Here is a 10,138-nt window from a genome sequence, read left to right on the forward strand (position 1 = left end):
ATATGTTCCATTAAGTCAAACATTTAAACACAGTGAAATGTTAAATGTGTAAAATATGAAACAGAAGGAACTCGTACTGATGGACGACTTCAAAAGCGTCTTTTGGGGTAATATCGCGTGTCGGATTCTTCGCCGAAAGGGAATCCAGTTGTGTGGGGTTCACGTCATGTGTCGGATTCTTCTACGTCTGCAAAGCCATTGCATTGGATGCAATTGAGATGACTGGAGAAAGTCATCCAATTTTTCTTGGCACGCACGTACACAATCAGTACTATCTGTTGATGGTTTTGAAGATCTTGTCCAGTGAGGTGGTGAACCCAGGCCATGGATTTATCAGCATTTTTAATCCCATAATTGCCGTGTAGATACTTACTCCAGCGATTAGCGACTGACATCTTATGACATATTTTGGGTGAGTGATGCCTGTCCTCACAAAGATGTTCGCATGCTTGCGGACCTGTGGTGGATCATCAGACGGGATAAACAGGTGGAGAAAGATGTGCTGCACAAAGTTGCTTGCTGTAATTGCCATCAAATTCCATTTCAGGGAATTGAGAGCCTTTCTCTCCATCCTCAGCAACTGTCATCTCTGGACCAACTCTGGGGTGCAGGTATCCAGCTTTTATATGGAGAGAGGATTTTCAAGTGTGAAGTTCAAAGCCTCAAACAAGCAAGCGGGACCAAATACTTCAGATAGTCGTTTTGTCGGGATATGATGTACATGCAGCGGTCGAGTTAATTCACTGCCAAAATATAAAGGTCACCCTCACAGTACTCCATCTCACACACCTCCAACAACCAGTTGACGAGCTTGCCACTGATGCGTGACTGCACGTCCTGCACGCACGCCAATCTCCTCAAGGAACAGCAGGTAGTGGTGCTCATAATCAAGGATTGCAGTAACATTCACGGGTTCTGCAGGAGGAAGGGTTCTACGCTGCCGAGATTGGTGGAGCATCATCCTCGGTTCTTCTGAGCACCGGGTCGCAATGGATCACCTTCTGATCCTCCTGTGCCATCGGGTATTCGTGAAGATGCCTCCACGTATCCGTCAGGGACAGTGTTAGAATGCATGGAGGAGGGGAAAATCGTTCATCGCAGCAATATAAGTGTCCTTGGGCACAAAAATAAGTGATCTGCCATGGTGCAGCAAGTGAAATATGAGAGTCCAGCAGAAAAAAATTTTCTGTTGTATTTTTGGATGGCTGGTCTTGTTGTTCGTAGCAGTGTCATCTTTGCAGGCTGGTGGCAGCGATGTTGATAGCTGGCAACAGATTTTGATGCGATGTTGTCTTGGCAGCTGTGAGAGACAGCCCACTTACGCCCTTCTTACTCCCCTTCCTTCCCTTGGGAGGAAACAATGGTGTTCAGTAATCCCCCTTTATCGCGGGGGTTACGTTCCAAACCCCCCCGCGATGAGTGAAAATCCTGAAAGTAGCGACCATATGTTTATTTTATAATTTATATACATTTCAAAACTTCATGACCATCCCCACACTCTTATTAACCTTTCCTACACTCTTATAAACACTTCCTATACTCTTAAACACTTTTTGCACTTTTAAACATACGTAATTTTCACAACATGTAAAATTCTAATGGGTACTCGCCATTGAAAATACTACAACTTGCGTGATGAAGATGATGATGAATTAGCTGTGCAGTACTGATGACGATGAAGGTGATGATGATGATGAATGTACTGCACAGCCAGAAAGAGCATTACAGCTCTTCTGAAGGCGCCACTGCATCAGGCGCTTCGTCAGGTGATGTCGTATCTTCGACCTCGTTTGGAATTTCAGTTTCCACTGAAGGTGTAGGCGTAACTTGTCTCTTCTTGCGAGTGAGGAACATGGTTATGTCGTCCTGATATTCTTTTCGTCCTTCTTAATGTTCCGGAACAAAGATTCATTGATGCCGTAATGGCGGCCTACAGCAGCGAAGCTTCTCCCTTGCTTTGACATGTCGAGAAGTTGCACTTTTTCTACGATGGTTAGCATCTTCTTCTGCCGCTTAGGTTCAGTGCCAGATGCCTTTGAAGGTGCAGAACGTTTGGGGGGCATTGCAGGGGTTGACATAAATTAAAAACTTTCACGGATAATTCACACAAACACAACACCGCAGAGTAACACTTCGAGTAGCGATCGCACGTCGATGTGAAATGGACAAGGCGAGATGCTGAATGCATGCTATGCGCGGGAGATGCAGAGAATGATTCTATGGTCGCTGAGCAAATCAGAACCCAGGATACAGAACACCATGTTCTGGTTGGTCGCCTCCCATCCATCAGCCAATAGTGTGCCGTGTCCGATCTCACGTGGGTAAACCAGAGCAAGTGGAAGCGGCCGCATCTGCGTTTTCCATTCGCACGACTCTTTGTCTATTCTTCCACTGTACACTATGTACAGTATTTTATTTCTTGTCATGTGTTTTAATGATTATTTTTATTTTTTTACGTTTTAAAAAAAATTTCGGCCAGAAAATGCTTATTTACCATAAAAATACATTTATACCGCAAAATCCCGTGATATCGCGAAAAATACGCGATATAAAATTAGATACAGTATGTAAGAGTTAAAAATCCGCGATACATTGAGACCGCGAAAGGTGAACCGCGATATGGCGAGGGATGACTGCACCTGAAAATTTTAAGGGAAGATGTGGGGAGGCCTTTCTGGCTCGTTGGCAGAGAGTGTGCCCAACTATACATTGTTCAGCCATTCTATTCAAAAATATTTGACAAATTGCAACAAAAAGTATCTGCAGTTTTATCCTCATGAACATGTCCTCCATCACATATAAAACGTCTCAAAGGATCCTCGAAGGGGAAACCTGTGAAAATCACTGGAATATCACACCGCCAATTCTTTAAACTTGTTAAAGCTTTTCTGAAGGTGTCAGTGGACTGTTCAATTCTGATTTTTATTGAAACTGTTGGCAACCAGTCAAGGTTTGAAGGACTGAGAGGCAGTCCCAGCGGATAACTTAAAAAATGAATCCAAAAATAATGAAATATATTGCAATACGAAGGTACGCACTGAGTTTGTCCACACTATTCTTGACACATTACAACAAAAGTCATCAATTTTGGAATGATGCTTGCATAATTATGGTGGAAATGATGAAATAAATAAAACTAATACTATTTGCAGTTTTTGCAGATCGCCATTGCACAAGCATATACAAAAATGAAAACGCAAATCTGGAACATAAACTGACAGGAGTTGTCATGGTAAAACATAATCGCAAATTGCAAGCATAATACTGAGAACCTTCACAAAACCAAGAGCTTTCCAACGCAACAAAGAGTCTGCGGAGAATTTGATAGTGAACTTGTGCATGTTATATCATTAAAACGATTGTCCCATCAACGGCTCAACTTATGTCGAGCTCATCGCTGAGGGAGGTTAAAATTCTGCGATGCACCAAACAGTTTAAACTCCTGTGGAAACGTTCCGAATTATAACGGACTATACACATGCAGTTCGTGAGGAGAAACATGGAAACCTTCGCTCTTTTAAAACCAACGTGTTTTTTACCGAACCACAAAAAAAAAAACTGGGAATGGTGGAGACGGCTAATTGGGAGGGAAGGAAGATAATAAAATTCAAAAGGTAACTAATAATATACAATGAGGTGAACGTTACGTATGAATCTCACGAAACTAGGGCACCTCACTCCGGACTCAATCGCAGACGGAAAAGAGACAAAACTGGGGGACTCAGCTCTGGTGGTGGTAGCGGTGAGGGGGAAGACGGGGGGCGGGAGAGGATGGCAACGGAGCAGCCATGAGAAGGGATGAGGAGGATGATGGGCATCAGGTAGCAGGCAAACAAAAAAGCTCTGCCCCTCGGGAGGTGAGAAAACGCTCCTCCCCTCACTCGAGAGACGATCCAATCCCCGTTGGTAGCTCCGACCCTCGCTTCCTCTCTTGCGAAGTTTCCCTTTACCCCAATAGAAATTTACATTTGTTTCTACACGCAATTTCTTCAACCATCATCCCTAATTAATATCACGCACCACCCCGTGTATGGTACGCATTCAAACAAAACATGATTAAAGCTGACGTGTGTCCCTACTTATGACATCAAGATGGGCTAACGATTCATACACGAACCATGCGACTCTGTACATTCCTATCTGCTTCTTCGGTAATATCTAACTCTGTCTCTCCTCCGCCCCCACTCCTCCCTCCACAACAAACATAACAATATGTTCCATTAAGTCAAACATTTAAACACAGTGAAATGTTAAATGTGTAAAATATGAAACAGAAGGAACTCGTACTGATGGACGACTTCAAAAGCGTCTTTTGGGGTAATATCGCGTGTCGGATTCTTCGCCGAAAGGGAATCCAGTTGTGTGGGGTTCACGTCATGTGTCGGATTCTTCTACGTCTGCAAAGCCATTGCATTGGATGCAATTGAGATGACTGGAGAAAGTCATCCAATTTTTCTTGGCACGCACGTACACAATCAGTACTATCTGTTGATGGTTTTGAAGATCTTGTCCAGTGAGGTGGTGAACCCAGGCCATGGATTTATCAGCATTTTTAATCCCATAATTGCCGTGTAGATACTTACTCCAGCGATTAGCGACTGACATCTTATGACATATTTTGGGTGAGTGATGCCTGTCCTCACAAAGATGTTCGCATGCTTGCGGACCTGTGGTGGATCATCAGACGGGATAAACAGGTGGAGAAAGATGTGCTGCACAAAGTTGCTTGCTGTAATTGCCATCAAATTCCATTTCAGGGAATTGAGAGCCTTTCTCTCCATGCTCAGCAACTGTCATCTCTGGACCAACTCTGGGGTGCAGGTATCCAGCTTTTATATGGAGAGAGGATTTTTAAGTGTGAAGTTCAAAGCCTCAAACAAGCAAGCGGGACCAAATACTTCAGATGGTCGTTTTGTCGGGATATGATGTACATGCAGCAGTCGAGTTAATTCACTGCCAAAATATAAAGGTCACCCTCACAGCACTCCATCTCACACACCTCCAACAACCAGTTGACGAGCTTGCCACTGATGCGTGACTGCACGTCCTGCACGCACGCCAATCTCCTCAAGGAACAGCAGGTAGTGGTGCTCATAATCAAGGATTGCAGCAACATTCACGGGTTCTGCAGGAGGAAGGGTTCTACGCTGCCGAGATTGGTGGAGCATCATCCTCGGTTCTTCTGAGCACCGGGTCGCAATGGATCACCTTCTGATCCTCCTGTGCCATCGGGTATTCGTGAAGATGCCTCCACGTATCCGTCAGGGACAGTGTTAGAATGCATGGAGGAGGGGAAAATCGTTCATCGCAGCAATATAAGTGTCCATGGGCACAAAAATAAGTGATCTGCCATGGTGCAGCAAGTGAAATATGAGAGTCCAGCAGAAAAAAATTTTCTGTTGTATTTTTGGATGGCTGGTCTTGTTGTTCGTAGCAGTGTCATCTTTGCAGGCTGGTGGCAGCGATGTTGATAGCTGGCAACAGATTTTGATGCGATGTTGTCTTGGCAGCTGTGAGAGACAGCCCACTTACGCCCTTCTTACTCCCCTTCCTTCCCTTGGGAGGAAACAATGGTGTTCAGTAATCCCCCTTTATCGCGGGGGTTACGTTCCAAACCCCCCCGCGATGAGTGAAAATCCTGAAAGTAGCGACCATATGTTTATTTTATAATTTATATACATTTCAAAACTTCATGACCATCCCCACACTCTTATTAACCTTTCCTACACTCTTATAAACACTTCCTATACTCTTAAACACTTTTTGCACTTTTAAACATACGTAATTTTCACAACATGTAAAATTCTAATGGGTACTCGCCATTGAAAATACTACAACTTGCGTGATGAAGATGATGATGAATTAGCTGTGCAGTACTGATGACGATGAAGGTGATGATGATGATGAATGTACTGCACAGCCAGAAAGAGCATTACAGCTCTTCTGAAGGCGCCACTGCATCAGGCGCTTCGTCAGGTGATGTCGTATCTTCGACCTCGTTTGGAATTTCAGTTTCCACTGAAGGTGTAGGCGTAACTTGTCTCTTCTTGCGAGTGAGGAACATGGTTATGTCGTCCTGATATTCTTTTCGTCCTTCTTAATGTTCCGGAACAAAGATTCATTGATGCCGTAATGGCGGCCTACAGCAGCGAAGCTTCTCCCTTGCTTTGACATGTCGAGAAGTTGCACTTTTTCTACGATGGTTAGCATCTTCTTCTGCCGCTTAGGTTCAGTGCCAGATGCCTTTGAAGGTGCAGAACGTTTGGGGGGCATTGCAGGGGTTGACATAAATTAAAAACTTTCACGGATAATTCACACAAACACAACACCGCAGAGTAACACTTCGAGTAGCGATCGCACGTCGATGTGAAATGGACAAGGCGAGATGCTGAATGCATGCTATGCGCGGGAGATGCAGAGAATGATTCTATGGTCGCTGAGCAAATCAGAACCCAGGATACAGAACACCATGTTCTGGTTGGTCGCCTCCCATCCATCAGCCAATAGTGTGCCGTGTCCGATCTCACGTGGGTAAACCAGAGCAAGTGGAAGCGGCCGCATCTGCGTTTTCCATTCGCACGACTCTTTGTCTATTCTTCCACTGTACACTATGTACAGTATTTTATTTCTTGTCATGTGTTTTAATGATTATTTTTATTTTTTTACGTTTTAAAAAAAATTTCGGCCAGAAAATGCTTATTTACCATAAAAATACATTTATACCGCAAAATCCCGTGATATCGCGAAAAATACGCGATATAAAATTAGATACAGTATGTAAGAGTTAAAAATCCGCGATACATTGAGACCGCGAAAGGTGAACCGCGATATGGCGAGGGATGACTGCACCTGAAAATTTTAAGGGAAGATGTGGGGAGGCCTTTCTGGCTCGTTGGCAGAGAGTGTGCCCAACTATACATTGTTCAGCCATTCTATTCAAAAATATTTGACAAATTGCAACAAAAAGTATCTGCAGTTTTATCCTCATGAACATGTCCTCCATCACATATAAAACGTCTCAAAGGATCCTCGAAGGGAAACCTGTGAAAATCACTGGAATATCACACCGCCAATTCTTTAAACTTGTTAAAGCTTTTCTGAAGGTGTCAGTGGACTGTTCAATTCTGATTTTTATTGAAACTGTTGGCAACCAGTCAAGGTTTGAAGGACTGAGAGGCAGTCCCAGCGGATAACTTAAAAAATGAATCCAAAAATAATGAAATATATTGCAATACGAAGGTACGCACTGAGTTTGTCCACACTATTCTTGACACATTACAACAAAAGTCATCAATTTTGGAATGATGCTTGCATAATTATGGTGGAAATGATGAAATAAATAAAACTAATACTATTTGCAGTTTTTGCAGATCGCCATTGCACAAGCATATACAAAAATGAAAACGCAAATCTGGAACATAAACTGACAGGAGTTGTCATGGTAAAACATAATCGCAAATTGCAAGCATAATACTGAGAACCTTCACAAAACCAAGAGCTTTCCAACGCAACAAAGAGTCTGCGGAGAATTTGATAGTGAACTTGTGCATGTTATATCATTAAAACGATTGTCCCATCAACGGCTCAACTTATGTCGAGCTCATCGCTGAGGGAGGTTAAAATTCTGCGATGCACCAAACAGTTTAAACTCCTGTGGAAACGTTCCGAATTATAACGGACTATACACATGCAGTTCGTGAGGAGAAACATGGAAACCTTCGCTCTTTTAAAACCAACGTGTTTTTTACCGAACCACAAAAAAACCTGGGAATGGTGGAGACGGCTAATTGGGAGGGAAGGAAGATAATAAAATTCAAAAGGTAACTAATAATATACAATGAGGTGAACGTTACGTATGAATCTCACGAAACTAGGGCACCTCACTCCGGACTCAATCGCAGACGGAAAAGAGACAAAACTGGGGGACTCAGCTCTGGTGGTGGTAGCGGTGAGGGGGAAGACGGGGGGGGGGCGGGAGAGGATGGCAACGGAGCAGCCATGAGAAGGGATGAGGAGGATGATGGGCATCAGGTAGCAGGCAAACAAAAAAGCTCTGCCCCTCGGGAGGTGAGAAAACGCTCCTCCCCTCACTCGAGAGACGATCCAATCCCCGTTGGTAGCTCCGACCCTCGCTTCCTCTCTTGCGAAGTTTCCCTTTACCCCAATAGAAATTTACATTTGTTTCTACACGCAATTTCTTCAACCATCATCCCTAATTAATATCACGCACCACCCCGTGTATGGTACGCATTCAAACAAAACAGGATTAAAGCTGACGTGTGTCCCTACTTATGACATCAAGATGGGCTAACGATTCATACACGAACCATGCGACTCTGTACATTCCTATCTGCTTCTTCGGTAATATCTAACTCTGTCTCTCCTCCGCCCCCCACTCCTCCCTCCACAACAAACATAACAATATGTTCCATTAAGTCAAACATTTAAACACAGTGAAATGTTAAATGTGTAAAATATGAAACAGAAGGAACTCGTACTGATGGACGACTTCAAAAGCGTCTTTTGGGGTAATATCGCGTGTCGGATTCTTCGCCGAAAGGGAATCCAGTTGTGTGGGGTTCACGTCATGTGTCGGATTCTTCTACGTCTGCAAAGCCATTGCATTGGATGCAATTGAGATGACTGGAGAAAGTCATCCAATTTTTCTTGGCACGCACGTACACAATCAGTACTATCTGTTGATGGTTTTGAAGATCTTGTCCAGTGAGGTGGTGAACCCAGGCCATGGATTTATCAGCATTTTTAATCCCATAATTGCCGTGTAGATACTTACTCCAGCGATTAGCGACTGACATCTTATGACATATTTTGGGTGAGTGATGCCTGTCCTCACAAAGATGTTCGCATGCTTGCGGACCTGTGGTGGATCATCAGACGGGATAAACAGGTGGAGAAAGATGTGCTGCACAAAGTTGCTTGCTGTAATTGCCATCAAATTCCATTTCAGGGAATTGAGAGCCTTTCTCTCCATGCTCAGCAACTGTCATCTCTGGACCAACTCTGGGGTGCAGGTATCCAGCTTTTATATGGAGAGAGGATTTTTAAGTGTGAAGTTCAAAGCCTCAAACAAGCAAGCGGGACCAAATACTTCAGATGGTCGTTTTGTCGGGATATGATGTACATGCAGCGGTCGAGTTAATTCACTGCCAAAATATAAAGGTCACCCTCACAGCACTCCATCTCACACACCTCCAACAACCAGTTGACGAGCTTGCCACTGATGCGTGACTGCACGTCCTGCACGCACGCCAATCTCCTCAAGGAACAGCAGGTAGTGGTGCTCATAATCAAGGATTGCAGCAACATTCACGGGTTCTGCAGGAGGAAGGGTTCTACGCTGCCGAGATTGGTGGAGCATCATCCTCGGTTCTTCTGAGCACCGGGTCGCAATGGATCACCTTCTGATCCTCCTGTGCCATCGGGTATTCGTGAAGATGCCTCCACGTATCCGTCAGGGACAGTGTTAGAATGCATGGAGGAGGGGAAAATCGTTCATCGCAGCAATATAAGTGTCAATGGGCACAAAAATAAGTGATCTGCCATGGTGCAGCAAGTGAAATATGAGAGTCCAGCAGAAAAAAATTTTCTGTTGTATTTTTGGATGGCTGGTCTTGTTGTTCGTAGCAGTGTCATCTTTGCAGGCTGGTGGCAGCGATGTTGATAGCTGGCAACAGATTTTGATGCTATGTTGTCTTGGCAGCTGTGAGAGACAGCCCACTTACGCCCTTCTTACTCCCCTTCCTTCCCTTGGGAGGAAACAATGGTGTTCAGTAATCCCCCTTTATCGCGGGGGTTACGTTCCAAACCCCCCCGCGATGAGTGAAAATCCTGAAAGTAGCGACCATATGTTTATTTTATAATTTATATACATTTCAAAGCTTCATGACAATCCCCACACTCTTATTAACCTTTCCTACACTCTTATAAACACTTCCTATACTCTTAAACACTTTTTGCACTTTTAAACATACGTAATTTTCACAACATGTAAAATTCTAATGGGTACTCGCCATTGAAAATACTACAACTTGCGTGATGAAGATGATGATGAATTAGCTGTGCAGTACTGATGACGATGAAGGTGATGATGATGATGAATGTACTGCACAGCCAGAAA

This window comes from Eptatretus burgeri, chromosome 1 (assembly GCF_056783735.1).
Source record: "Eptatretus burgeri isolate ZD-2024b chromosome 1, Ebu_testis_v1, whole genome shotgun sequence".
NCBI lineage: Eukaryota > Metazoa > Chordata > Myxini > Myxiniformes > Myxinidae > Eptatretus > Eptatretus burgeri.